Source organism: Bubalus kerabau, chromosome 11 (genome assembly GCF_029407905.1).
Source record: "Bubalus kerabau isolate K-KA32 ecotype Philippines breed swamp buffalo chromosome 11, PCC_UOA_SB_1v2, whole genome shotgun sequence".
NCBI lineage: Eukaryota > Metazoa > Chordata > Mammalia > Artiodactyla > Bovidae > Bubalus > Bubalus kerabau.
Genome location: NC_073634.1, coordinates 77,426,314 through 77,454,246, shown reverse-complemented (window position 1 = coordinate 77,454,246; position 27,933 = coordinate 77,426,314). Strand labels below are relative to the sequence as shown.

At 38.3% G+C, this 27,933-nt stretch overlaps 1 protein-coding gene across 10 annotated transcripts in view; it reads left to right on the top strand.

Moving 5' to 3' along the window:
- Positions 1 to 27,933, top strand: part of NCOA1 (nuclear receptor coactivator 1) — a 220,552-nt gene that overhangs the window by 80,907 nt on the left and 111,712 nt on the right. For 2 of the 10 annotated variants that reach the window (XM_055540782.1, XM_055540781.1), the window contains exon 3: positions 9,781 to 9,835. The exons of the other annotated variants lie outside the window; for them this stretch is intronic. The gene's annotated coding sequence lies outside the window, so the exon portion shown is untranslated. The remainder of the gene's footprint in view (positions 1 to 9,780; positions 9,836 to 27,933) is intronic. 10 annotated transcript variants of the gene reach the window in all.

Here is a 27,933-nt window from a genome sequence, read left to right as displayed (position 1 = left end):
CAGGCAAGAATACTGGAGTGGGTTGCCATTTCCTTCTCCAGGGGATCTTCCCGACCCAGGAATCGAACCCAGGTCTCTGCATTGCAGGCAGATTGTTTACCGACTGAGCTGTGAGGGAAGCCCTTGTAGTTCTTTAATGAACCTCTATACTCTTCTCCATAGTTGCTACACCAGTTTACATTTCCAGTAACAGTGTAGGAAGGTTCCCTTGTCTCCACACCCTCTCCAGCATTTGTTATTTGTAGATGTTTTGATGATGGCTATTCTGACTGGTGTGGGGTGATACCTCACTGTAGTTTTAATTTGCGCTTCTCTAATAATTAGCAGTATTGAGCATATTTTCTTGTGCCTGTTGATCATCTGCATAAATATTTTTTGTTTAATCTTTCAGAATTTTATAATGATGCTATATAGAAATCTAACTTTTTTCTTCTAAATTAGGTAATTCATTTGGGTAGCATTTATTGAATGTTTCTTTGGTTACCGACTGTTTGAAGTCTGCCTTTATCATCTAAAAAATTCCCATATATTATATATGTATTTTTCTGGATAATGTTCCTTTGATCTCATTCTGTATTGCTATGTGTTTATCATACTCTTTTAATGTTATATTACTGAAAGTAGCTTTTGAGTTTTCTCCTATTAGACTTTCAAAAATGTTTGTCTTGATTTGGGGGGAAACTAGTATCTCTTTATTATCTATACTTATGCACCCTAGTGGAATCTTCTCTGTCTCTGTACTCTTGGGGACTTTCCTTATGTGCTCTGGCTCCCAAGAGTATTTCCCTGGCTTTCTCACTAGAACACGGAGTTTTCTTTCTCTCAGTAGTGGTGCCTGTCCCCGTCCCCACCACCCCCCGCCCGCCACGCTTCAGTGTTGCACAGTTACATCCCCCCGAGCCCTCCTCGATTGAAGGAATAAGGGGGGAAAAAAGGAGAAGTGAGGCTGCCTTCCCCAACCCCAATACTCTTCATGCCACCCTGGCTCCTTTTTCTAGTTTCTTAGGAGATTGGAGCCAGTTTTCTCTTAGGCTTTTAAGTTTCCCTCCTCCCTTGTACAGCTTTATGACTTGGACTGGCTTCAGAGCAGGTCAGCAGAGAAAAAAAAGAAAAGGAGCTGGGAACTCCCCATCCCAAACATTTACACTTTCCAGCTTGCAGAAGCCCCTTTTATTCCAGTGAGAAAAGGAGCTTCTTTTACAGTTGTTGCTGTGTGCACCTGCTGTGTAATGCTGGGACTCGACCCACCCTCATGTCAAAGTGGTAAACAAGAAAGGATTTTTAAAATAGCGTGAACTCACTGCCAGATTGATTGTTCTTCACGTTTTGACTTCCCTCCCCAGTTTGCCTGCCATTGTTTATTTTTCGGAGTTCTCAGGTAACTGCTTTTAGGATTCTCTCCAGAGTTTTTTTTTTTTTTTTACTAATTGTAATCAGCGGGAGAGAGATAATGGGCTTTTACTCCATCTTGGCCTTCACTGAAAGTCAAGATACTTCATTTTGAAAATAATTTTTGTTTTTATTTTCTAAAAATTCTTTCTTTTTCCTTTGTTACCACATTTTATGACAGTTTTCTTATTTTATGGATATACTGTACTGAATCTCTCTGAAGATACCAGTTAAAGTTAAGAACATTTTATTTCTTTTCGTTGCCTTACTTTCTTTTTTATGGGTCTTTGTGCCTTTGCTTTTTCACCTTAGTGCCTCTTTTAGTTTTTATTAAGTAGCTGATGATTCTTGGCTTGTTGTTGTTTAGTTGCTCAGACGTGTCCGACTCTTTGCGACACCAAGGACTGCAGCACACCGGGTTTCCTTGTCCGTCACTATCTCCCAGGGTTTGCTCAAACTCATCTCTGTTGAGTTGATGATGCCATCCAACCATCTTATCCTCTGTCACCCCCTTCTCCAGCCATCTATCTTTCCCAGCATCAGGGTCTTTTCTAGTGAGTCTGCTCTTCACATCAGGTGGCCAAAGTATTGGAGCTTCAGCTTCAGCATCAGTCCTTCCAATGAATATTCAGGGTTGATTTCCTTTGTGATTGACTGGTTACATGTCCCTGCAGTCCAGGGTACTCTCAAGAGTCTTCACCACCACCACAGTTTGAAAGCATCAGTTCTTGGCTATTCTTCTTTATAGTGTTTTTAAATGAAGGTCTAAACCAGTGTTTGTCCAACTTTAGTACATGTAATGGTCACTTGGGGACTAAGTTTAAATGCAGATTCCTAGCCTTATTCTCAAAACATCTGATTCAGTGTGTTTTGGTGGAGCATCTAAACAGTTTAGATAATTCTGATGCTGGTAACATCTTGGTAACTGGTATAATTCTGTAAAGCTCAGTTCTTCTCTACAGAGAATTATATTCTCCACTGAATATTATCACTGACCACATAACTCTGCAAGTTGGTTTCCCACTTGCTGTGGTAAATGGGTTGTAGAGTTCCTTTTTTCTTTTTTTTGCAGTTGCAAAGACAAGGCTAACAAACTTCTGCTGTAAGTGAAAGTGAAAGTTGCTCAGTCATGTCCAACTCTTTGCAACCACATGGCCTATACAGTCCATGGAATTCTCCAGGCCAGAATACTGGAGTGGGTAGCCTTTCCCTTCTTCAGGGGATCTTCCTAACCCAGGGATTGACCCAGGTCTCTCACATCGCAGGAGAATTCTTTACCAGCTGAGCCACAAGGGAAGCCAAGAATATTGGAGTGGGTAGCCTATCCCTTCTCCAGGGTATCTTTCTGACCCAGGAATTGAATGAACCAGGGTCTCCTGCGGATTCTTTGTAGGTGGATTCTTTACCAACTGAGCTATGAGGGAAGCCTCTGCTATAAGGAAGGGATTTATCTACAAGGAGAGTTCTGATTAGTTCTGTGTTGTCGTCCCTCAATCACAGTCTATTGCGATTGTCCCTAACCTGCTATTATCTCCAACTCAAAGTTCATACTATAAGTCCTCTGACAAAGACTTTAGACCGACAGTAAATGCTGTGGTCAGCGTTTACCGTTTTTCATCAGAGTTTTTATTGGTTATCTTTGGTGATTTTCCACTTAGTTGTTCTGTGGCTTGACATGAGGTGTTTGGGGAGAAGAAGAAGTGGATACTCAGTCTGCCATCTTGAACTGGAAATCCATTGTCACTTTTAAAGTGATGTTGATTTCTAGTATGCCAAGAAGTGTTTCTTTTGAATTCTTACATAAAACAAACATCATAAAATCTGTAGCAGGATCATAACTTATTCCTACTAAGTCAGGTATATGAAGAAAATTCAGCTTCTTTATTTTTCTAAAAGCCCTGTCTTCCTTTTGATGAACCCTGGGTACTGGGTAACTGGAGGAAGAGTACCAGTGTTATTCCAAGCTGGTAAACTAAGTCATATCTAGTAATTTAAACTGATCTCTTTGGATATTTCAGTCTCTGTTTGGATACTAGTCATTCAGGTATCATCTCTTTGCCCTTGCTTTCCCACAGTGGAATCTTAATGGATGCTTGTGTGACCTTGTAGTCATGGAAGGATACCAGAACCATCAAGTCCATGTGCTGTTTTCTCTGTTTCTTACTGGTCTCTCCTTTAAAGTAACTGGTCAGCCTGTTTCTTGGAACCGTGACTACTGTGGCGCTACCAGCGCTGTCCTCGAGGATTCTTCAGACGTCCGAGGCTGCAGGTTACAACTAATGTTACCACAACATCTGTTCTCTTGGTTCCCAGGAGCTATTGCCATTTGCTCAGGTGTCATGGATAACCTGAGGTCTGGTTTGGGATTCCCATCGACTCACTAGCCAGGTGGTCTCTTTTCCAGGCCTCTGCTGTGGAGCCGCTTTGCCCCTGTTACAGGGACCTCTTCTGGCAAACTTAAAATCACCATCTTACGTTACCTTTCTGCACTAGTTTAGAGCACCTAGGAATTTCCCAGAGCCTTTCATGGCACATAGAAGAAAAAGGAGACCCCAGAGCAGGTGTCACACCCTTCCTGTATCGGATTGGGCTTCTGTGCATATGCTCTGGTGTGGCTCGCCCCAGCTTGTTCTAGGAGTGTATGTGCTCGGTCGCTCAGTTGTGTTCGCTCAGTTGTGTTCGACTCTTTGGCCCCTCCCTTCTGGCCCCCTTGGACTATAGCCTTCAGTCTCATCTGACTGTGGAATTTCCCAGGCAAGAATACTGGAGAGGGTTGCCATTTCCTTCTCCAGGGGATCTTCCCGACCCAGGGCTCAAACTCACGTCTCTTGTGTCTCCTGCATGTGCTGACAGGTTGTTTACCACTGGCGCCACCTGGGGAGCCCAGGGTGTGTATGAGGGGAGAATAATGGCTTGGTGGGGGTGGGCAGTGGGGGTACACAGGATGTTTCTGGAAGGCGGTGACTTTCCACTTACTCAACAAGAAGCAGAGCAGGAACCATTCTAACTCCCAGATTTCCTCAATCTTTCAGACATTCCTTTCCTTTTGCAGCCTCGACCTGGATTGGGTAAAGGAAGTACTGGTCTAATCACTTGCTTCTCCTGTCTCAGTCTTAATGTCTTTATCCCACAGTCCTTTGGCCAGAATCAGGATTTGTTTTTTGTTTGTTTTTTTTTTGGCTATGCTGAATCTTCGTTTCTGTGAAGGCTTTCTCTAGTTGCCTTGAGTCGGGGACTACTCTCTAGCTGCAGTGCACGGACTTCTCGTTGCAGTGGCTCTCTTGTGGGAGCACAGGCTCTAGGGCAGCAGGCTTCGGGAGCTGTGACACGTGGGCCCAGTAGTTTCAGCTCTGGGCCTCTAGAGCACAGGCTCAATAGTTACGGCCCATGGGCTTAGTTACTCTGCAGCACGTGGGGTCTTCCTGGGGTCGAACCCGTGTCTCCTCCATTGGCAGGTAGATTCTTCACTGAGCCACCAGGGAAGCCCCAGAATTGGGAATTTGAGGCTTTAATTTATAGTCTCTCGGTTTTATCCTCCTTCTACCCTAGGTAGTAGGCATTGTGTTCTAGCTATCATGAGCAAAAGGGATATCTGCTCTCTAAAGTGAAAGAAACTGCACTCTTGAGTCTTTCAAGCTTGGTCAGAAAACATTAGTGTAAAAAAAATGTCTTTCTTTGGGAAAACCAGACCTTCAAGACTTATCTTGCTGCAAAATCCTTTCTTTAACTCAAAAGGCAAATGTTAAATATTTATCTAAACTTCTCCAAGGAAGTGGTTGCTACTTGTAGAACAGTAGAAAAGTTAGTAGAAGGAAATGCAAATAGGAGAAAATATAACTGTTTTCCTGATCATTAAGGTATATCTACCCTCATTACTCTTCTTTTTCAAAGTTTCCTTGTTTTTCCTTATACATTTACTCTTTTACCCTTTTATTGTGGTATAGATTCTTAAATGATTATATTTCTAAAACATACTTTAGTTTTTATTTGATTTATATTAAGCCTGCAGTTTTTGGATCAGTTTGTATCTTAATAATAGCTTTCCCAAACAGGAAAATAATCTGTTTATATCTTTTCCTATCTTTAAAAAACATTTATCAGTGAGGTTTTGTAAAATTTTGAAACATGACTTTAAAATATAGAGCTAATATTCTTTTTTACATGATTTTTTTTCTTTCTGTTTTTCTGTGTGTGTAAGAAAGCAAAATCCAGTTTGCAACTCGGTGCTTCTGCTTTGTGGCTCTTTCCTGTGTGTTCCCATGGTACTTTGTTTATTTGTTTTTTCTAAAATTCCTCATATTTGTATTTACTTGGGTGGATCAGGTCAAGGGCAGGGACTCAGTGCTTATCTTTATTTGCCTTAGTGCCTAACAAATTCCTGCTCCTAAGAGGCTTGGGGGAATTAGCACTTCCTGTACTCCTTCCCGGATTTATTTTTCTCCATAGTACTTACTGTATTCTAACAGACTACATTATTTACTTGTTTTATTTATCATCTCTCTCCTCTCACTAAATTTTAAGTGCCTCCATGGCAGGGATTTTTAACTGTTTTGCCTACTACTGTATTTCTAACACCTAGAAGAATACCTGGAACAGAGGTGACCAGTGATTATTTGTGGAATGATTAACTAATGAATTGTTCATATTTAGATACTTGCCTGAATTATACCGTATGATCCATAAAATATGATAGGTATAAATGCTGATATGGAAAAAATTTATGTAATCATAAAACTGTAGAGTTCAAAAGCTAGGAAAACCTTAATATCATCTAATCTGTCTCATTTTGGGAAATGACCCAAAGGTGAAATGACTTGATTTAAGCCCAGGCTCAGTTATTTCTAGAGATGGAACAAGAATTGAGAACTCTTGAGTAAAATTTAATAGTTAATACTGATATTTGGATATGTGGTAGGAAAGATGTGTGATTATGGGTAAGAAAAATGAATCAGAAATTAGGTATATGTAGGCAAATGACCTGATCTCCTAGGCATCAGATTCCTCCTCTGCAAACCAAGAATAATTCTACCTTTCTTATAAATCATTCTGAGACATATATGAGACAAAGCATATTAACTTAAGAATGCACATTGCCTGGCACTTGGTGAAGGCTCAGTGAAGGTGGCTCCCATTATTACTATTCGGAATATTTTTCTAGATATCCCAGTAAATACCATTTAGGTTTTAATTTTTCATTAATAGCACATTAACAGAATTTGCAATTGTGTATTTAATGTCTCTCTTCTCTGTTAGATGTTAAGTTTCATAAAGGCATCTTTATTGTGATGTATCCAGTTGTCTTATACAATGCCTGAAACATGATAGACACTGCATATGTATGAATTAATTAACTTGGGAAGGTTGCTAAGAAGTTTGAAAAGAGAAACATTTGATGAAAACCTTTTGACTAATGAAGGTTAAGAAGAATAAGTTGGGCAGCTTTATATTAAAGCTATAGGTACCTTCTTAGTCTCAAATACTTCTAAGGAACCTTATGCTTTTAATTTGTTTTTCCCAAGTAAACTGCTCTGCTGGAAAGCAAATTCACTGACTTCCTGGCAAGGATATTAGTTGAGTTTATAAGATACTGTTCATTGTAAAGGACTAAATTAGCTTTGGGGGACCACTCTTGGATAAGATAAACTGATCCATTGAGGTACTCGATCTGTGGGGCTAAGCGATTAAGCACCTCAATAACAGTCTTGAGGCCGTTGTCCAGCCATCAGTCTATCTATCTCTTGTTACTTTACCTAGCTTCATTTAATGAAAATCAGGAAAACTGTTTTTCTCCTCAAATTGCTATCCCCTCCTACTTTTTTGTACTGTTTTGAAGCAGTAACCATGGTTACTAGTAAGCTCCTTGGAGCTTAGAAAACATTAGTCAGTTTCACAGCTGGAGGTAGAGTGATCTAGATAAAAGCAGAAGAAAAAAGCTGACTGTGGTTTTTTTCCTTCTGTTGCAACTGAGTTCTTTCAATGGGGAGCACTTCACATAAAGTGAAATGTTCTTTATTCCCACCAGTATGACCATGTTTTCATTTAAATTAACAGTAGGCTAGCACCTGGCTCCTTTTTAGAGTCAGGAAAGGGAGGTAATGCTACCACTCACCTGCCCTCCACCTGAATCTCCTCCCTCTCTACCCTCTTCTCTCTCTTCTCTATTTCTTTACACCTCCCCAGGGCCAGAAGTGAGTGAAGTAATACTGACATTTGAGGCCCAGATGGATAAGGTTATGAAGTTGCAGCTTTGGATTAACGGGGTGGGCAAGGGGAGGAATGAAGGAGCACTAAAATCTTGGTACATTAGTGAAGTGAAAGTCGCTCGGTTGTGTCCGACTCTTTGCCACCTCATGGACTATACAGTCCATGGAATTCTCTGGGCCAGGATACTGGAGTGGGTAGCCTTTCCCTTCTCCAGGGGATCTTCCCAACCCAGAGATCAAACCCAGGTCTCCTGCATTGCAGGCGGATTCTTTACCAGCTGACCCACAAGGAAAGCTCAAGAATATTGAAGTGGGTAGCCTATCCCTTCTCCAGTGGTATAGTGTTCAGTTCAGTTCAGTCGCTCAGTCATGTCCCACTCTTTGCGACCCCATGAATCGCAGCATGCCAGGCCTCCCTGTCCATCACCAACTCCCGGAGTTCACTCAAACTCATGTCCATCGAGTCAGTGATGCCATCCAGCCATCTCATTCTCTGTCCTCCCCTTCTCCTCCTGCCCCCAATCCCTCCCAGCATCAGGGTCTTTTCCAATGAGTCAACCTTCGCATGAGGTGGCCAAAGTATTGGAGTTTCAGCTTCAGCATCAATCCTTCCAATGAACACCCAGGACCGATCTCCTTTAGAACGGACTGGTTGGATCTCCTTGTAGTCCAAGGGACTCTCAAGAGTCTTCTCCAACACCACAGTTCAAAAGCATCAGTTCTTCAGCACTGAGCTTTCTTCACAGTCCAACTCTCACATCCATACATGACCACTGGAAAAACCATAGCCTTGACTAGAGGGACCTTTGTTGGCAAAGTAATGTCTCTGTTTTTCAATATACTATCTAGGTTGGTCATAACTTTCCTTCCAAGGAGTAAGCGTCTTTTAATTTCATGGCTACAGTCACCATCTGCAGTGATTTTGGAGCCCAAAAAAATAAAGTCTGACACTGTTTCCACTGTTTCCCCATCTATTTCCCATGAAGTGATGGGACCAGATGCCATGATCTTCGTTTTCTGAATGTTGAACTTTAAGCCAACTTTTTACCAGGAGCATATTTGTCAGGACCAAGGACCACCTCTTGTGAGAGGGCCAGAATAAGTGATTTCTAGAAGTAAATTTTGAGGGATGGTGGTATTGAGAAGAGAAAGGAAATCTATATTTATTAAGCATCTAGTATGTACATCTGGAGCTTCCCAGGTGGTACAGTAGTAAAGAATCCACCTGCCAATGCAGGAGACCCAAGAGACATGGGTTCAGTCCCTGAATTGGGAAGATCCCCTGGAGTAGAAACTGAACTGAGGAAATGGCAACTAATTCCAGTATTCTTACCTGGCAATCTCATGGACAGAGGGGCCTGGTGGGCTACAGTCCATGGGATTGCAGAGTCGAACACAACTGAGTGTGCATGCGTACACATGCACACATGCGCGCGCGCGCACACACACACACGAAGTACCTGCATAGTACTTTCTACTGTATTATGCTGTCTCTTACTCTAGGCTGTGAAAGGACTCTGAAAACTTTAGAATAGCTGATTTATACCATCTTGTTTCTTGGTGTGATCTAGATCAGGAGTTGGCAGACTACAGTCTGTGGGCCAGATCCTGCCTACAGTCTGTTTTCAGTAAAGTTTTATTAGAACATAGCCACCATGCCCATTCATTTTTGTGTAGTCTATGATTGCTTCTACACATTGAAGGCAGAATTGAGTACTTGCTATCCTGTACAGAGACTGGATAGCCTGTAAAATCTGATGTATTTGCTGCCTGGCCTTTTACAGAAAAATCTGCTAACCCCTGATCTAGATGAGCTGGATCAGTTCTTCTTGGACCAGGTACAGGAAGGGTTATATTGGGAGAAAACACACTCATAGGCTGCTCCCCTGTGGACATTAGAATAGTGGCATCTTGAAGGGACGATGCTGGGGATTTGGATAAAAGTGGTGGGCTTTCTGGCCATTTTTAGTCATAAGCCCAAACATAACTTGTGAGAGGGAACTTTAAATGTGATCTTTGTATTTTGTTTTTGACATTTCTTTGCCATCTTCTGTTTCTACATACATAGCTGTAGTCTCAAATGGACTTAACTCCAGTTCTGTTTCCTACACTTCCATAAATGTAAACTTAACTATTTTAATGGGAAATGAACTTGGAGATCATGTGCTCCGATATCCTTATTTTACAGACTCCAGAAACTGAATTCCTAAGAAGTTATCTTATACCTGATGTCACAAAAGCAGGTTAGTTGCAAATCCTGGGAATAAAGCTCTGATTTTTTGACTAATTTCCTGCTCTCTTGCATAAAGGAATTTACATATGAAGTCTACCCTCACCCATTTATCTGCAGCTCTAAGAAATCTTCTTAGAAATCTAAAACAACCAAAGAGGAGAGAAGTGCTAAATCTAGATTCTAATTTAACTCTGCTACTGGTTATCATTTTTAGTAAGTGTACCAATCTTTGATAAACAGAAGACTCTAGAAGATAAATTTAGGCTTGTAAGGATGACTGTAAATTAAGTTCCAGATATTTGCTGGGAAATATGCAAGTTATTCAAGTAAACACAGTAATTCCTCAGTAATTTGTAAATAAAACATTGTAGAAGCAAGAATCCCTGTTGCTATAAGTGGAGTATGTAATTGTGTTTAAATGTTTTTCTTTTGTGAATTGTACAAACTGTAATTTATAATAAAAGTTTTAATTTATGACTCCATAATCTAATGAAAAAATCTTCCTTAAGAAAATTAAATATTGTTTAACTAAAAACACAAAAAAAGGAATATGCCAGAAATTGTAGCCATTTTACTTTTATATTCCTGATACGGATATTGCCATAACAACTGGAGCAGAGTCATTACGTATTTTCCTTAAATTCAGTACTGGAAAAGCCTCTCCCTTTATTGCATCAGAAAATAATAATAGAATTTCTTCTTGCTAGTTCCCCAGGGACCCATTTTAGACAGGAGAAATCCTAACAGCAGCATGCACACACACACAAAAATCTACATTGGAACCTCTGCTGTAAGAGCAGATATTAGTATCCTTTTGGCTTATTCTGAAGATGATTTGTAAAACCTTAACACCAATATTAGATGCATGTATTTAATTAATCTCTACAGAATTGTATAATTGTTTCTTTTTTCCCTCTGTGTGCTAAGTCTGGCCCCTCTACTTTCTTTCTTTTTACATTGGAAAAGTTATTTTTTTCTCTTAGCAGTGTAAAATAATGAGCAAATTCAAGTTGCAGCTTAATAGACAGCCTATCTTAATTATAAATTATAATGTGATGAAACCATTAAACTCAAAATACATGATTGCTATTTAATCTTTCAGAAATTTAAGCCACTTTAGCAATTAAATATTTTGTATTTCATTTATATCTTTATTGGAGGCCTATCTCTAAATGGATTGTCCAAATAAAAAATCAAAAGGAACACCTATTTGTTTAAATTTGGAATTCCTAAGTAAATATTTTTGTTACAGTTGGTTCATTAGAATTGAGATTGAGATATAATCATAAGGGTGTCAGTTAATCTGGAACTCTTGATTTACCAGCATAGCTTAATTATCTAAGCTAGTCGTTTTCAGTTCTTCAAAACCAGGTTTCTCTTTGATAGTCACAAAAGTAATTGATTCCTCTTTGCTAATACTTGAAATTTAAAGTAAATTTCATTTGCTAAAAAAAAACCCAAAAGATTTAGGTACAAAGTGCTTTTTCCCCCTCCAAACTTAGTAACATGTCCCCAGTTTACTGAATTCTGTATAAATTTACAGAACAGAAATTTATAATATGTGTTCCTTGGACCACTTCAGAGGGTCATTAAACTTTCTGATACTATATACAAAGTTTTGTCCTTGTGAAAATTATTTTGAGGTAAAGTGTCTGGCTTTTTATTGAAGTCTCAAAGCTGTCTATCACCCTTTTTAATAAGGCTTCTAGAAGCTTCTTGCCTTCCAAAGGAATAGTGAAGGTAAATTTGCTTTGCTTTCTGTAGAATCTTGGCATGACCAACTTCAATTTTTCATAGATGAGGAAATGGAAGCTCCTAGAAGTTAAGTGACTTACTCAAGGATATTGTAGTTAAATCCTTGTTTAGTTAACGTGGGTTCCCCTAGGGCTCTTGTGGCATCCTAATAGATTTCTTAGGACTTTTTTAACCTTCCAGCCTAGGCACAAAGGTTGTTGAACTTTCAACTTGGCAGCAAGATATTTGAATACAAATGTTTTTTGTATTTTATAGGTGCAATAGAGATCTCTCATAATTTGCTCCAGGTGTTTCATGAAACATTAGCATGATACTCTTTATGTAGTTTCTTAGAGGATCTGTATATGGAGGGCCTCTAAAGTCCCAAAGGAGAATCTCTGACTCTTCATCAAAAAGCGGTGCTCGTATGAAAATATAGGAGCAAGGTCATGAGACTCCAGACTAAGAAATCTCAGGCCTGTGAACATTTTGTTCATTCATTTAACATTTTGTTCATTCATTCATGTTTATTATGTGCACACTATGGGACTATAGGTTTAACTAGTTGATAAAGAATATTTGTGATAAAATATGAGATTGTGTTCATTTAATAATACTACCAGTTTAATTAATGTTAGAAGATGCTTTCCTTTATAATTACTAACCCAAAGAAAAAAATATTGTACAATGATATTGACAGGCATTTTATATAATGGTCATTAATACACCAATCTGATAGAGTCGTGAAATATTATAAATTCTCAGACTACTGGTAATTAAGGAGATCTCCTTGTTTAAATATAAGACCAATCCAGGGGGAGAAAAAAGATTTTGTTTCGTTTACCATGTTACACTATCTGATAAAGATTTAACTATTATTCTTAAGTTAATTTTTTAATGTTTAAATTTAGTGGTCATATTTTACATTGTGAACATAGATCCTGAATTTTTATATTTCTTGGTAATATATGGTAGTGTAGTTGTAAGTGTGAAAAAAGTGTGTGGCAAATTAATTGGAAGTATCCTTAAATGAACTTAAATTTCAGTCACTCTTCATGTATACTTAAGGTGCTTTCAAAATAAGGATTTTATGATTTAATATGCATTTCAAAGATCGAAAGACTAATCCCATTTTACAATGTTTATTTTACATAGTATGCTTGAGATTTATGAACTGTGAGATTTGTGTGTCTTTCCAATTTGAGTTAATCAGTTTGGCCTTTTAAACTGGGAAAAGATTCTTCAACATTCTAAATCTTACTCTTAAGATTCCTTAGCCAGTTCTTACAAAGTAATCACTCCAGAGGAATAGTAACAATGTAGTATTTATATTGTGCTTTTTTTCACATTCTGTTCTTTTAAAATGTTTTTACTTTATTTCTGTATTTTTAAGGTATATAATTGGTTTCCAAGGGTGACTCTTAATGATGAGTGATATTTTCATTAATAGGCAGTTAAGATTCAATTGATGTAGGAGCTTCAGTTAATACATGAGTCCCTTCCCTGTGCTCCATGAATAGTATCTTGAGCTCATAACCTTATAATATTTATTACATTATTTTAATTATTTGTTTCTTCATCTGGACCACACCAACTCCCAAGTCCTTGAGGAGAGGAATCTAGATCAACTTTGAGTCTTCAGAATGTATGATAGCACGCAGCAGACAGTATATGTTTTTAAATGAATAAATTGAGGGACTACACACATTACCGAGAGTCATCTGCTTTATTCAGAGTCTCCTGATTTAAATGTTAATGTCATGGAAAAAAACCCAAACAAACAAACCCTTCACAGCGACATCTAGACTGGTGTTTGACTGTATATCTGGACACTGTGTCTTAGCCAAGTTGACACATAAAATTAACCATATAGGTACCACATAAGTAAGTAATTTCAGTGGGGGAAAAAGATTCCTTAGTATTTTGATAAATTAGCTATAAAAATTGAAATTAGTGTAAGAAATATCAAATTAAAATTAAAAAGAAACATCCATGGCTGTGGTTGCTGCTGTTGCTGCTATGTCGCTTCAGTCATGTCCGACTCTGTGTGACCCCATAGACGGCCGCCCATCAGGCTGCCCCATCCCTGGGATTCTCCAGGCAAGAACACTGGAGTGGGTTGCCATTTCCTTCTCCAGTGCATGAAAGTGAAAAGTGAAAGTGAAATCGCTCAGTCGTGTCCAAGTCTTAGCAACCCCATGGACTGCAGCCTACCAGGCTCCTCCATCCATGGGATTTTCCAGGCAAGAGTACTGGAGTAGGGTGCCATCACCTTCTGCGATGGCTGTGGCTAGGAATATATTTGTATAATAGAATTTTTATGTCACTGCAGCATGAGAAAACAAAGCATATGAACAAGTATAACATAATACATAATAGAAAATTTTTAAGAAACGATCAAAATGGGGTTGAAGGCAAGTATTCTTAAAAAATAGAAATTTTGATCAAATTTTGAAGAAAGTATCAGTCCAGTTCAGTTCAGTTGCTCAGTCGTGTCCAACTCTTTGTGACCCCATGAATTGCAGCACGCCAGGCCACCCTGTCCATCACCAACTCCTGGAGTTCACCCAAACTCTTGTCCATCGAGTCAATGATGCCATCCAGCCATCTCATCCTCTGTCGTCCCCTTCTCCTCCTGCCCCCAATCCCTCCCAGCATCAGAGTCTTTTCCAATGAGTCAGCTCTTCACACGAGGTGGCCAAAGTATTGGAGTTTCAGCTTTAGCATCCTTCCAAAAAACACTCAGGACTAATTTCCTTTAGAATGGATTGGTTGGATCTCCTTGTAGTCCAAGGGGCTCTCAAGAGTCTTCTCCAACACCACAGTTCAAAAGCATCAATTCTTCAGCACTCAGCTTTCTTCACAGTCCAACTTTCACATCCATACATGACCACTGGAAAAACCATAGCCTTGACTAGACGGACCTTTGTTGGCAAAGTAATGTCTCTGCTTTTGAATATGCTATCTAGGTTGGTCATAACTTTCCTTCCAAGGAGTAAGAGTCTTTTAATTTCATGGCTACAGTCACCATCTGCAGTGATTTTGGAGCCCCCCAAAATAAAGTCTGACACTGTTTCCCCATCTATTTCTCATGAAGTAATGGGACCAGATGCCATGATCTTAGTTTTCTAAATGTTGAGCTTTAAGCCAACATTTTCACTCTCCTCTTTCACTTTCATCAAGAGGCTCTTTAGTTCTTCACTTTCTGCCAAAAGGGTGGTGTCATCTGCATATCTGAGGTTATTGGTATTTCTCCCAGCAACCTTGATTCCAGCTTGTGCTTCTTCCAGCCCAGCGTTTCTCATGATGTACTCTGCATAGAAGTTAAATAAGCAGGGTGACAATATACAACCTTGACGTACTCCTTTTCCTATTTGGAACCAGTCTGTTGTTTCATGTCCAGTTCTAACTGTTGCTTCCTGACCTGCATATAGGTTTCTCAAGAGGCAGGTCAGGTGGTCTGGTATTCCTATCTTTTCCAGAATCTTCCACAGTTTATTGTGATCCACACAGTCAAAGGCTTTGGCATAGTCAATAAAGCAGAAATAGATGTTTTTCTGGAACTCTCTTGCTTTTTCCATGATCCAGCGGATGTTGGCAATTTGATCTGTGGTTCCTCTGCCTTTTCTAAAACCAGCTTGAACATCTGGAAGTTCACAGTTCACGTACTGCTGAAGCCTGGCTTGGAGAATTTTGAGCATTACTTTACTAGCGTGTGAGATGAGTGCAATTGTGTGGTAGTTTGAGCATTCTTTGGCATTGCCTTTCTTTGGGATTGGAATGAAAACTGACCTTTTCCAGTCCTGTGGCCACTGCTGAGTTTTCCAAATTTGCTGGCATATTGAGTGCAGCACTTTCACAGCATCATCTTTCAGGATTTGAAATAGCTCCACTGGAATCCCATCACCTCCACTAGCTTTATTCATAGTGATGCTTCCTAAGGCCCACTTGACTTCACATTCCAGGATGTCTGGCTCTAGGTGAGTGATCACACCATCGTGATTATCTTGGTTGTGAAGATCTTTTTTGTATTGTTCTTCTGTGTATTCTTGCCACCTCTTTTTAATATCTTCTGCTTCTGTTAGGTCCATACCATTTCTGTCCTTTATTGAGCCCATCTTTGCATGAAATGTTCCCTTGGTATCTCTAATTTTCTTGAAGAGATCTCTAGTCTTTCCCATTCTGTTGTTTTCCTGTATTTCTTTGCTTTGATCGCTGAGCAAGGCTGTCTCCTTGCTATTCTTTGGAACTCTGCATTCGGATGCTTTTATCTTTCCTTTTCTCCTTTGCTTTTCGCTTCTCTTCTTTTCACAGCTATTTGTAAGGCCTCCCCAGAAAGTATATGGCTATGCATATATGTGGAATTGAGGGATAATCCCAGTAATTAGAATCTTAAAGCCTTGTGAGTAACTGAGAGAAGAAAAGACACGAGAAACTGAAGGGGGGCCTTGAATATACATTTTATAGTTTTTAGCTGGGCAATTACAAAAAACTTGTGACAAATAATTAGGAGGAAAGTAAGTAAATCAAAAACATTTCTTAAGGTACTGTTCTGTGTGTATAATGGACTAGTGGTTTATAAGCCCATGTACATTATGTAAGAACCTTGGCAAAGATTTGTAAATAGAGAATCCCCAGATCTCTTAGCGACTGATGAGAGAATTGACAGAACTTTGTGATTTAATGTTGGAGACACATTTAAGGGAGATACACTAATTTTGTCTAAATTGGCAGTCTGGTGCCATGAGAATAATGTTGTTAATTTTGACAGTGATATGGAAATATAGAAAGTGGACAGGTAGACTATGATGAATGATATATAGATAAGTCTCAAAGGGTATTCAGTAGGATAAAAGTTACTATATATTGTACTGTAATATTCTAATATTTTTCTCTGAGGCATAAAATATAGTACTTTCTTATTAAGGAATTTTATTCTACTTGGTGAAACCAGCATACTTTTATTATAAACTTTATAGTGTGAAGTTTAATATTTGAAGATAGCAGACATGAAATTACTGGTTAATCATCTCTAGCCATCACATGTATAGTTAGTGTGTACTGTAACAAAGACAATTAAAACTGAAGAAGTTCAAAGTGAGAGGGTATTTAAGACTATTGTCTGGAAAGAATTTATGGCAGGTATCAGATTTAAGCTCTTATATATAGAATTTGAAATATTTTACATAGTGGGGATAATAGGGCAAATGGAAAGCCCCACAAGTTGAAGGTTTAGTGATGACTAAAAGGTACTACATATTTTAAATAAGACTTTGTTAATTTGGATATCTTGTAACTTACACACAGCTTTTATCTGCTTATTATAAATGATTAATCATTTTTATATGACCTGCAACTGTAGCATCATCAGTTGTATAATTTACCTTTTTTTCCCTCTCAATTCCCATTCTCTACTTTAATCTGTCAGTGTCAAAAATTCATGAAAATACTGGTCACTTGTTGAGGTAGCATTGAGATTATCTGTTATTTCCTTTTGGTCATTCTTTATTTTGTCATTACACTGTACATGCCTTTGTTTTCATTAGTTTGATTTGCCCCTAGTCCCAAGTGGCATTAATTGAGATATTTCTTGGTTCAGAGCCAAATATTCCTACTGTTGTCCTTGTGCTTGAGCCTGTCTTCTCTTGCTTTCTTTCCAGATAGGAGCTTCTTTAAATGATGGTATTTCTTGTGCCTGCTTCTCAAGCCCCATCTAATTTCTCTTCTCCAAACCTCATTGCCTCTTACTGTTATTACTCCCATGGTAAATCTCTTTGGATTGCATTTATAGCAGTTTTTATGATATGCATAGAATTTGAATTACTGAAATAAAACTGTTTTCCATTACCTCAGTTAATATTGGGTATCTCAGTTTTCATCCAGTCAGATGATTTTTCTTTATAAGTAGTCAGTGTTTTCAAGGTTTCAGTATAAGTTATCATCTTGCAGTACAAAAATGATATCTGATATTAAGGTTTGTCACAAAGTTAGTCAGAGATAGAATATTTAAAATGTGTAGTATACATGGAAAACTTTCCATAATTCTGTAGCATCAATATTTTAAAAAATAATACTGTTGATTTATAATCAGACAATGAAGCTACAGTTTAAACAATGCTGGGAGAAAAGGATTTAATAGCTCCTTAACATCCTAATCCTACTTCTTGCCCTGACAGTTTTATTCATTGGAATTCCTCTGGAGATCATTCTGTGGAAAACAACTCCTCCTTTCTCCCACTTTTACTCAGGGGGGCAGAATACAAGTATTTCTTCCTTTGCATGTACTTTAGTCTTGCTTAGAGCTATTATGTCTTCATCACTTAATTGTTCATTGTTAATACTTCTGTAGTTTCAAAAAATAACCACTATGGTCACAATTCAGGAAGAGTATTGAGATTTCCACGTGGCTGTCAGTTAGAATTTACTGAATGGTCATATGATTGGGGAAGTAATTGGATGGTTAACTGCTAAAAGTTTTTAAATAAACTCTAAATTCTTCACTACATTTATGTGATAACCAGTAGTTTCTTGAATAGTTATCTAGGTAATCAAGACAATGTATTTTGATTAATAAATAAGGAAAGAAATAGGGTTAGCTGAATATTTGAAAACATTGAAGTTATTCTCCATAAAATACTGTTCTGTAATCTCCTTAATCCATTTAATAAAAATTTATTGCCTTCCATTAGAAAGTAGACATAAAATATTGTTTAGTATGTTAATATGGACCAAGGAGTAGTATAAATACCAGCCTAAGAAATAGAATTTTACCAGTACAGTGGAAACTCCCAGTGTAAATAAACCTTTCTCAGCACATCCCCGTTTTGTTACCTTCTAAATGTAAACACTATACTGAATTTTGTGACTGTTATTTTTTAATTTAAAATACATTTTACATATATATCTATACTTAAGTAATATACTCTACTGGGGCTTCCCAGGTGGCACTAGTGGTAAAGAAGCCATCTGCCAATGCAGGAGACATAAGAGAGGCAGGTTTGATCCTTGGGTTGGGAAGATACTCTGAAGGAGGGCATAGTAATCCACTCCAGTATTCTTGCCTGGAGAATCCTATGGACAGAGGAACCTGGTGGGCTATAGTCCATAGGGTCGCAAAATGTTGGACATGACTGAAGCGACTTAACACACACACACATACTCTATTGATTTATTTATTTTTGAACAGTATAAAAGCAGTATATTGTATGTGTTCTTCTTAAGATCTACTTTTAAGATTCATTTGCATTGCTCTGTAGCACAATTAAGATTCATTTGCATTGCCCTGTAGCACATTTATTTTCATAACTAGTTATGAATATGTGATGAATTATTTTATCCTGTTTTTGTTTTTGCTATTAAGAACAATACTTCAGTGAGTTTCTTACAGTGTCTAGTGGTATATACATGTACAGGCATTTCCACCTAGGAATAGAATTGCTAGGTCATGGAGTATATATATATGCACGTTCAGTTTTAGCACTAAATTGTTTTCCAGCTTGGTTTGTTGCACAGGGTGGCTAGATATACACTAAAAATTTCCTCTTCTTCCTGGGCACAGAGTTAGGTTGTATTTTCCACCTCCCTTGCATTAGGAATGTCCACTTAAATGACTTCTAGTCTCTAGAACAGAGAAGGCAATGGCACCCCACTCCAGTACTCTTGCCTGGAAAATCCCATGGACGGAGGAGCCTGGTGGGCTGCAGTCCATGGGGTCGCTAGGAGTCAGACACGACTGAGCAACTTCACTTTCACTTTTCACTTTCATGCATTGGAGAAGGAAATGGCAACCCACTCCAGTGTTCTTGCCTGGAGAATCCCAGGGACGGGGGAGCCTGGTGGGCTGCCGTCTACGGGGTCACACAGAGTCGGACACGACTGAAGCGACTTAGCAGCAGCAGCAGCAGCAGTCTCTAGAATGTGAGTAAAAGTAATGTATGCCACCTTTAGACTTAGTCCTCAAAATTATGCTATGTGTGATAATGCAGTTTCTCGTTTCCCATTTTCTGGCCAAGTTTTCTTTCATACTAATTCTTTCACCTCCTGTTATATATACTATGCTAGAAAGACTAAGTATTCCCTGTACAAGTGGAATGCAGGTGGTGATTAGTGAATGTCCTTGACTTGTTTCTGTTTTTAAAGTGTATGCTTCATATATTTCACAGTTATCTGCAGTATTTTCTGTGTTCTCTAGATATCCTTTATAAACTAAAGTGTTTATTAAAAATCTTAATGATTTTTCTAAAAATTTTATCAGAAGTGTTGAAGTTAATCAGGTGTTTCACCAGTAACTTTTGGAATCATCACTTGGCTCTTCTCCTTTGATCTGTTAATTTTGTGAATAATATTTATGAATTATTTGTGATAATATAATAATATTTATTATATCTTTGGAATATTCCTATTCCATACTTCTATTCCTAAACTCACATTGATAAATCTTCCATTCATTTGTTAATAAAGGTTTTGCTTTCACTATCTACCTTTTTTTGGGATTCTTAGTTTGAATATATTCATAGTAAGGGTATAATGGATGTAACTAAGGGTCTGGTAAAGATGTAACGGCTATTTCTGAGTTCAAAGTATCCTTCAATCCAAGGAATACCTAATAGCTACATTTATTAAGTAATTAGGTCAAAAAACTTAATAAGTATGTATGTGCTAGCAACTTAGCAGCTGTTTGAAAAAATAATACACATGAATTCAAAGAAGAAGTAATATTTTAATTTTATTCTTAAATGACCACAGTTGCTTACTAATAGGATGTGTGCATCTGAGAGTACTGCATAACTTCTCATGTCTTGGGCTTAGCTTGGGCATTGCGACCCTCATTTCCTGTTTCATGTTGATTTCCACATGGTGCTTGCTTTTTATCACAGCACCTACCATAAACTCAGATTCACAACAAAAAGAGGTCATCAGAAGGAATGCAGTGTGATTTACTATTGCAATTGTGAAACAATATGTGATATCTGATAGATGTGTAGATGTGTGTTGCTGTTATCCTCAAAGGGATTGTGATTGTTTTGTCAGGTTCAAAATAATTCTTGAAACTGGACATTATGGTCTCTCTGCTCTCAACTTCTGGTTTTCCTCTTATCTTTATTCATTTTCTTTCTTTCTTTTTGTTACTTGATCTTCTGGCTATAACTGCCCCCTTCTTTAAATATGGGAATGTTTCCAGAGTAATCCATTCTCCTCTTGACATACTTTTTCTTGGTCCTCTCATCTATTCCATTATTATCAATATGTCATTGATTCTGAAGACCTTTATATCCCTCTACTTTGGAAGTCAGCTAGACAGATCTACTTGGATGTCCTATTCATAATTAATGTGTACATAACTGAAAATTCATTAGCTTCTCTCTCAGACATCTGTTATCTCCTGTAAACTCAGTCTTGACTAAATGTCTTTAATATACACCTAGACTCCTATTACAGGACACTTGGTGTGTGTAGGACTTATTTAGAGAATATAATCCTGAATGAAAGTAAAGTTTTAGCCAGAAAGATGCCTACTCATAGCATTGTTTTTAATAGCAAAAAATTGGAACTAAAGTCCCACACTGTGCTTAAAAACTCTCTCACACACACATAAGAATATTTTACATACAATGTAGAAGAATATTTTAATAACATGAGAAGTTGTGTGTATAAAAATTTAGTGGACTTCCCTGTTGGTCCTGTGGTTAAGAATCTGCCTGCCAACACAGGGTGCATGGGTTCAATTCCTGCTCAGGGAAGATTCCACATGCCATGGGGCAACTAAGCCTATGTGCCTCAACTGCTGGAGTCTGTAAGTCCTTGCTATGCAACAAGAGATGCCATCACAATGAGAAATCTGAGCACCACACTAGAGAGTAGCCCTGGCTGCTGCAACTAGAGAAAGCCTGCATGCAGCAAGCAAGATCCAGCACAGCTGAAAAGAAATAAAATTAATAATAAAATTATGTTAAAAATTTAGTGAATAAAGATACTTTTAATATGTGCACTGATCATTAACACTGTAAAGAATTACATGTGTATTCTATATTTGTAGAATAGATATACAAATGTTTGCATTAATTCTAGATGAAACAGTTGTGGGTGGTTTTTATTTTATTCTTTTTATTTACTTATATTTTCTAGACTTGTACAGAAAACATGAATTATTTTCATAATCGATACATACTGACAATTGGGGCTCTCTTTTTCACCTCTTCCTCTTGTTGGTTTAGTCCAATGTCTCATTCAACCCCACTGTTGCTGCATTGGTTCAGCTGCTCAATGTATCAGAACTAGTCTATTAAAACAGCCCTCTTCACTCTGTTGTTCAGCTGCAGAACTGTCTTCCTGAACATCTTGGTTGGTTGGGTTCTTCCTTTGCTTAACCTTTCCAGTTTAGGTAACTAAATGTTACATCTCCAAACCCATCAGGAGTAGAGTGAGTTTTGAATGTTTTCCCATGTTATTGTCTGAAGGCCTTCAGCCTACTAGAATTTGACCAACTCCAAGTTGGCATATAACATTTTGTTTTAACCCTAACCAAGTCACTTCTGACCAGAGAGCAGATAGTCATGCCAGATTGGGGTTGGAGGAGGGGAGAAAGTAAGGGAAACAGTGGGCAGGAAAATAAAAATTGAACTCAGGTGTTTGCAAATCTTTGCTCTTTGCTCATCCCTTACGTTCTGCCTCTGCAACCTGTCACACTTTGTCCTTGCTTGATGGACTTTTGTTTGTTTGTTTGTTTTCTATTGGAGGGACAATTTATTGGTTTTCTTGAGTATTTAGTCAGTAAGAACAAATAGCCAAATAAAGAAAATCCATCCATTTTAGTGCCAATTATTATATCAGCAAATCCTATTAGGAGTATTTATTGAAGCATGTCATACTAATAGTCCCAGAGTGTAATTATACTTGCAGATTTTTCTTGCTTTCAGGGAGTCTCTAACATGTTCCAGATGGTTAAATAGGAAAGAGTAGACATTTTGTACTGTCTTTTCAATTATGATTAGGAATTTGATGTTACTTACTACTTGAATTACATTATTGCTTTTGTTAGATCTAAACATGAGAGGAATTTAAACAAAATGTGTTTTTTTTTTTTAAACTCTTGTACTATGGTCAACAGTTAACAGGACCTTTCACAGATTCTTTTCCCTCTGTTAAATTGTTTAATTACTTTAAGCATCATTAAAGTGAGATAATTACATTATAAGTAGTCATTTCTTTTTGAATGTAATCCTTAATTTATTCTTGGAAAGCATTCACTTGGGTTTGTTTTAGATTTAAAATTACATGGCATGGTGAACTTTCTTGAAAGAATTTACATGAGACCAAAATAGAATTATTTTCCAAACTTTCAAAGGTTCTTTGACCCTTTTCACAAACTAATATGACCCTGGATTTGGAATTAGTGTGATGTATACTTTAAATTTTGCCAGTAATGATAGTGATGACTTTCATTCATCTATTCATACTCTCTTGTCTGCCTTTAATGGACTATCCAGCTTCTCTCATTTGAAAGGCAGTTTACCAAAGATTAGGCATATAGCCTTTCATTTTGAAATAGAAATATTAATGGATCATAGGGATCCAGACCCAAAATCCTTGACTTCATTATGGCCTTACATTAACCAGTTTGCTAACTGGTTAGTTGACCTGAAGAAATATGTTGTTTTTCAATAAGAAATAGAATACTCTATCATTCAGTTTAACTGCCTATGTGTTTTCATAATATAATTGTTGTGTGGTGGGGGGACAAATTGTTCTTCCTTAGACTACCATTCTCTGTCCTTGGAGCTCTTTTCAAGAGTTCTTGCAAAGTAGAAAACAAGTAAGAAACATAAAAAAATGTAATACCGACATTATTTTTTTGGTGATGAATAAAACCAAGCCATTCCTAAAGATTTTATTGGAGTGAAAGGGGTAGTTTACACTCTATCATCCAGCAAGACTTCCCCTCTGCTACTGCTACTGCTAAATCGCTTCAGTCGTGTCCGACTCTGTGTGACCCCATAGACAGCAGCCCACCAGGGTCCCCCATCCCTGGGATTCTCCAGGCAAGAACACTGGAGTGGGTTGCCATTTCCTTCTCCAATGCATGAAAGTGAAAAGTGAAAGTGAAGTCGCTCAGTCGTGTCCGACTCTTAGTGACCCCATGGACTGCAGCCTACAAGGCTCTTCCATCCATGGGATTTTCCAGGCAAGAGTACTGGAGTGGGGTGCCATTGCCTTCTCCGAACTTCCCCTCAGTTGCTTTTAAATATCTTTGTTCCTTTTCAGACTTTCTTGTTTCTTATTAAGCTACTACATCTTCATCTCTTCTTGATCTTCTCTCCCCCAAACTCTTCCATTTTAGTAGAGTTGCTCTTTAGGGAAGAACTAAACTGTTGTAGTTTAGGTGTTACATTTCATTTTTAGCTCTTTGAATATGGACTCTTTCCAAAACCTGGTGTTTTCTCTTGCAGTATGACAAAAGCAGAGAGGTAAATTATGTTGCAGAATGATGCCACAGAAATAGGCATTCTCCGATTAGTAGAGACTAATCTAACAGTTTTACTACTTTCATCTTTCTTTCCTCCCTGTTGTCTCAACACCAAACCTTTGCCTAATCCCTTATGTTAATAATCTAGTTTGTCCCCCTCATGCCATTCATACTCATCTTGAATTTGTTTAGGAAGATTTGTAATGTCCTTTGACCACTTTAGTGATCCTCATTCTCTTTGAGCTTTCAACTTCACTGCCATTCTTGAATTAGAACAGATTCACTAATTCCACAAATTAAACTTCTTAAATGTTGTATACCTACTCTGTGCTGGTTTAAAAATGTGCACCTGGTGTTTTACAGTATAGTGAGGAAGGCAAGTGGTATACATAATCACACAAACAAATATGTAAAAAATATATTTTTTTAATTCTATGAAGAAGAAGTTGAAACTGTCATGGAGGGTTGATTTTGATTACTGGGGTAAGAGAAATTGAATTGGAGTTAAAGCTTGAACAATGAATAAGGAATTGAGCAGGTGAAGAAAACAGGAGGGATTATTCACAGCAGAGATTGTATTGTAGTGAAGGCCATGGAATGGGGAAAAAAGACTGGGGAATGGAGAGGAACTGAAGGACAGATTAGTGTGGCTCTGGTGTAGCGTGCTGTGTGTTGTGAGTTTTGGGTTTTGTCATATGTGAGATAAAACTTCATGGAAAGAGTCTAAGCAGGAATAGGGTGTTGGATTTGTATGTCTCTTGATTGATGATTTATTTTTGAAATAGACCAGATGGGGCTTGGTGAGTAACATACACAGGGTATGAGAGTGAAAAAGATTTCAAGGGTGATAACTGAGATTCTGGTAGCAATTGTTTTGAAAATAGCTTATCTCCAAAACAGAGGTATTTATAAGAATTATTAGTATTAAAATCCATTGGTATAGGCTTTTCAGTATTTATCTCTTTAATGTGAGTATAAAAGTAGATGTAAGAGTCATTAATATTTTAGATTTAGTAGTTGATATGCAGAGTGGTTTAAACACACAATTTTGGTTTTAAGGTGTTTTTGCCCTTTTTTAAGGGGAGCAAGTAATCAAAATTAACATACATTATGATACGATCCCTGGGGAGAAGGAAATGGCAAGCCACTCCAGTATTATTGCCTAGAGAATCTCATGGACAGAAGAGCCTGGTTGGCCACAGTCCATGGGATCACAGAAAGAGTCGGACACGACTTAAAAACTAAACAACAGCAACATTAAATGTTTAGTCTCCAAACAACTGTTGAGTAGGTACAAATATTATCCTCGTTTTTGTAGTTGAGGAAACTGATGCATGGAGAGGTTAAGGTCAGAAAGTTGGTAATGGTGGAGTTGGGCTCCAGAGCCCATACTTGATAATGCTTTATTACTACTGTTTGTTTCTAAGGCAAACCATTCAATATCACGGTAATCCAAGTCTGTGCCCCAACCAGTAATGCTGAAGAAGCTGAACGGTTCTATGAAGACCTACAAGACCTTCTGGAACTAACACCCCCAAAAGATGTCCTTTTCATTATAGGGGACTGAGACGCAAAAGTGGGAAGTCAAGAAGTACCTGGAGTAACAGGCAAATTTGGCCTTGGAGTACAGAATGAAGCAGGGCAAAGGCTAATAGAGTTTTGCCAAGAGAACGCACTGGTCATGGCAACACCCTTTTCCAACAACACAAGAGAGGACTCTACACATGGACATCACCAGATGATCAACACCAAAATCAGATTGATTATATTCTTTGCAGCCAAAGATGGAGAAGCTCTATGCTATGCTATGCTATGCTAAGTTGCTTCAGTCGTGTCCGACTCTGTGTGACCCCTTAGACGGCAGCCCACCAGACTCCACCATCCCTGGGATTCTCCAGGCAAGAACAATGGAGTGGGTTGCCATTTCCTTCTCCAGTGCATGAAAGAGAAAAGTGAAAGTGAAGTTGCTCAATCGTGTCCGACTCTTAGTGACCCCATGGACTGCAGCCTACCAGGCTCCTCTGTCCATGGGATTTTCCAGGCAAGAGTACTGGAGTGGGGTGCCATTGCCTTTTCCAGAGAAGCTCTATACAGTCAGCAAAAACAACAGCTGACTGTGGTTCAGATCATGAGCTCCTTATTGCCAAATTCAGACTTAAATTGATGAAAGTAGGGAAAACCACTAGACCATCCAGGTATGACCTAAATCAAATCTATTACAATTATACAGTGGAAGTGAGCAAAAGATTTAAGGGACTAGTTCTGATAGAGTGCCTGATGAACTATGGATGGAGGTTTGTGACATTGTACAAGAGACAGGGATCAAGACCATCCCCAATTAAAAGAAATGCAAAAAAGCAAAATGGCTGTCTGAGGAGGCCTTACAAATAGCTGTGAAAAGAAGAGAAACGAAAAGGAAAGATATAGCCATTTGAATGCAGAGTTCCAAAGAATAGCAAGGAGAGATAAGAGCGTTCCTCAGTGATCAATGCAAAGGAATAGAGGAAAACAATTGAATGGAAAAGAGTAGAGATCTCTTTCAGAAAATTAGAGATAACAAGGGAACATTTCATGCAAACATGGGCTCAATAAAGGACAGAAATGGTATGGACCTAACAGAAGCAGAAGATATTAAGAAGAAGTGGCAGGAATACGCAGAAGAACTGTACAAAAAAGATCTTCACGGCCCAGATAATCACAGTGGTGTGATCACTCACCTAGAGCCAGACATCCTGGAATGTGAAGTCAAGTGGGCCTTAGGAAGCATCACTACAAACAAAGCTAGTGGAGGTGATGGAATTCCAGTGGAGCTATTTCAAATCCTGAAAAATGATGTTGTGAAAGTGCTGCACTCAGTATGCCGGCAAATTTGGAAAACTCAGCAGTGGCCACAGGACTGGAAAAGGTCAGTTTTCATTCCAGTCCCTAAGAAAAGCAATGCCAAAGAATGCTCAAACTACTGCACAATTGCACTCATCTCACATGCTAGTAAAGTAATGCTCAAAATTCTCCAAGCCAGGCTTTAGCAGTACGTGAACCGAGAACTTCCAGATGTTCAAGCTGGTTTTAGAAAAGGCAGAGAAACCAGAGATCAAATTGCCAACATCCGCTGGATCATGGAAAAAGCAATAGAGTTCCAGAAAAACATCTATTTCTGCTTTATTGACTATGCCAAAGCCTTTGACTATGTGGATCACAATAAACTGTGGAAGATTCTGGAAAAGATAGGAATACCAGACCACCTGACCTGCCTCTTGAGAAACCTGTATGCAGGTCAGGAAGCGTGGTTAGAAATGGATGTGGAACAACAGACTGGTTCCAAATAGGAAAAGGAGTACATCAAGGCTGTATATTGTCACCCTGCTTATTTAACTTCTATGCAGAGTACATCATGAGAAACGCTGGGCTGGAAGAAGCACAAGCTGGAATCAAGACTGCTGGGAGAAATATCAATAACCTCAGATATGCAGATGACACCACCCTTTTGGCAGAAAGTGAAGAACTAAAGAGCCTCTTGATGAAAGTGAAAGAGGAGAGTGAAAAGGTTGGCTTAAAGCTCAACATTCAGAAAATGAAGATCATGGCATCTGGTCCCATCACTTCATGGGAAATAGATGGGGAAACAGTGGAAACAGTGGCAGACTTTATATTTTGGGGCTCCAAAATCACTGCAGATGGTAACTGCAGCCATGAAATTAAAAGACACTTACTCCTTGGAAGGAAAGTTATGACTCACCTAGACAGCATATTAAAAAGCAGAAACATTATTTGGCCAACAAAGGTCCGTCTAGTCAAAACTATAGTGTTTCCAGTAGTCATATAAAGAAAGCTGAGTGCCAAAGAATTGATGCTTTTGAACTGTGGTGTTGGAGAAGTCTCTTGAGAGTCCCTTGGACTGCAAGAAGATCAAC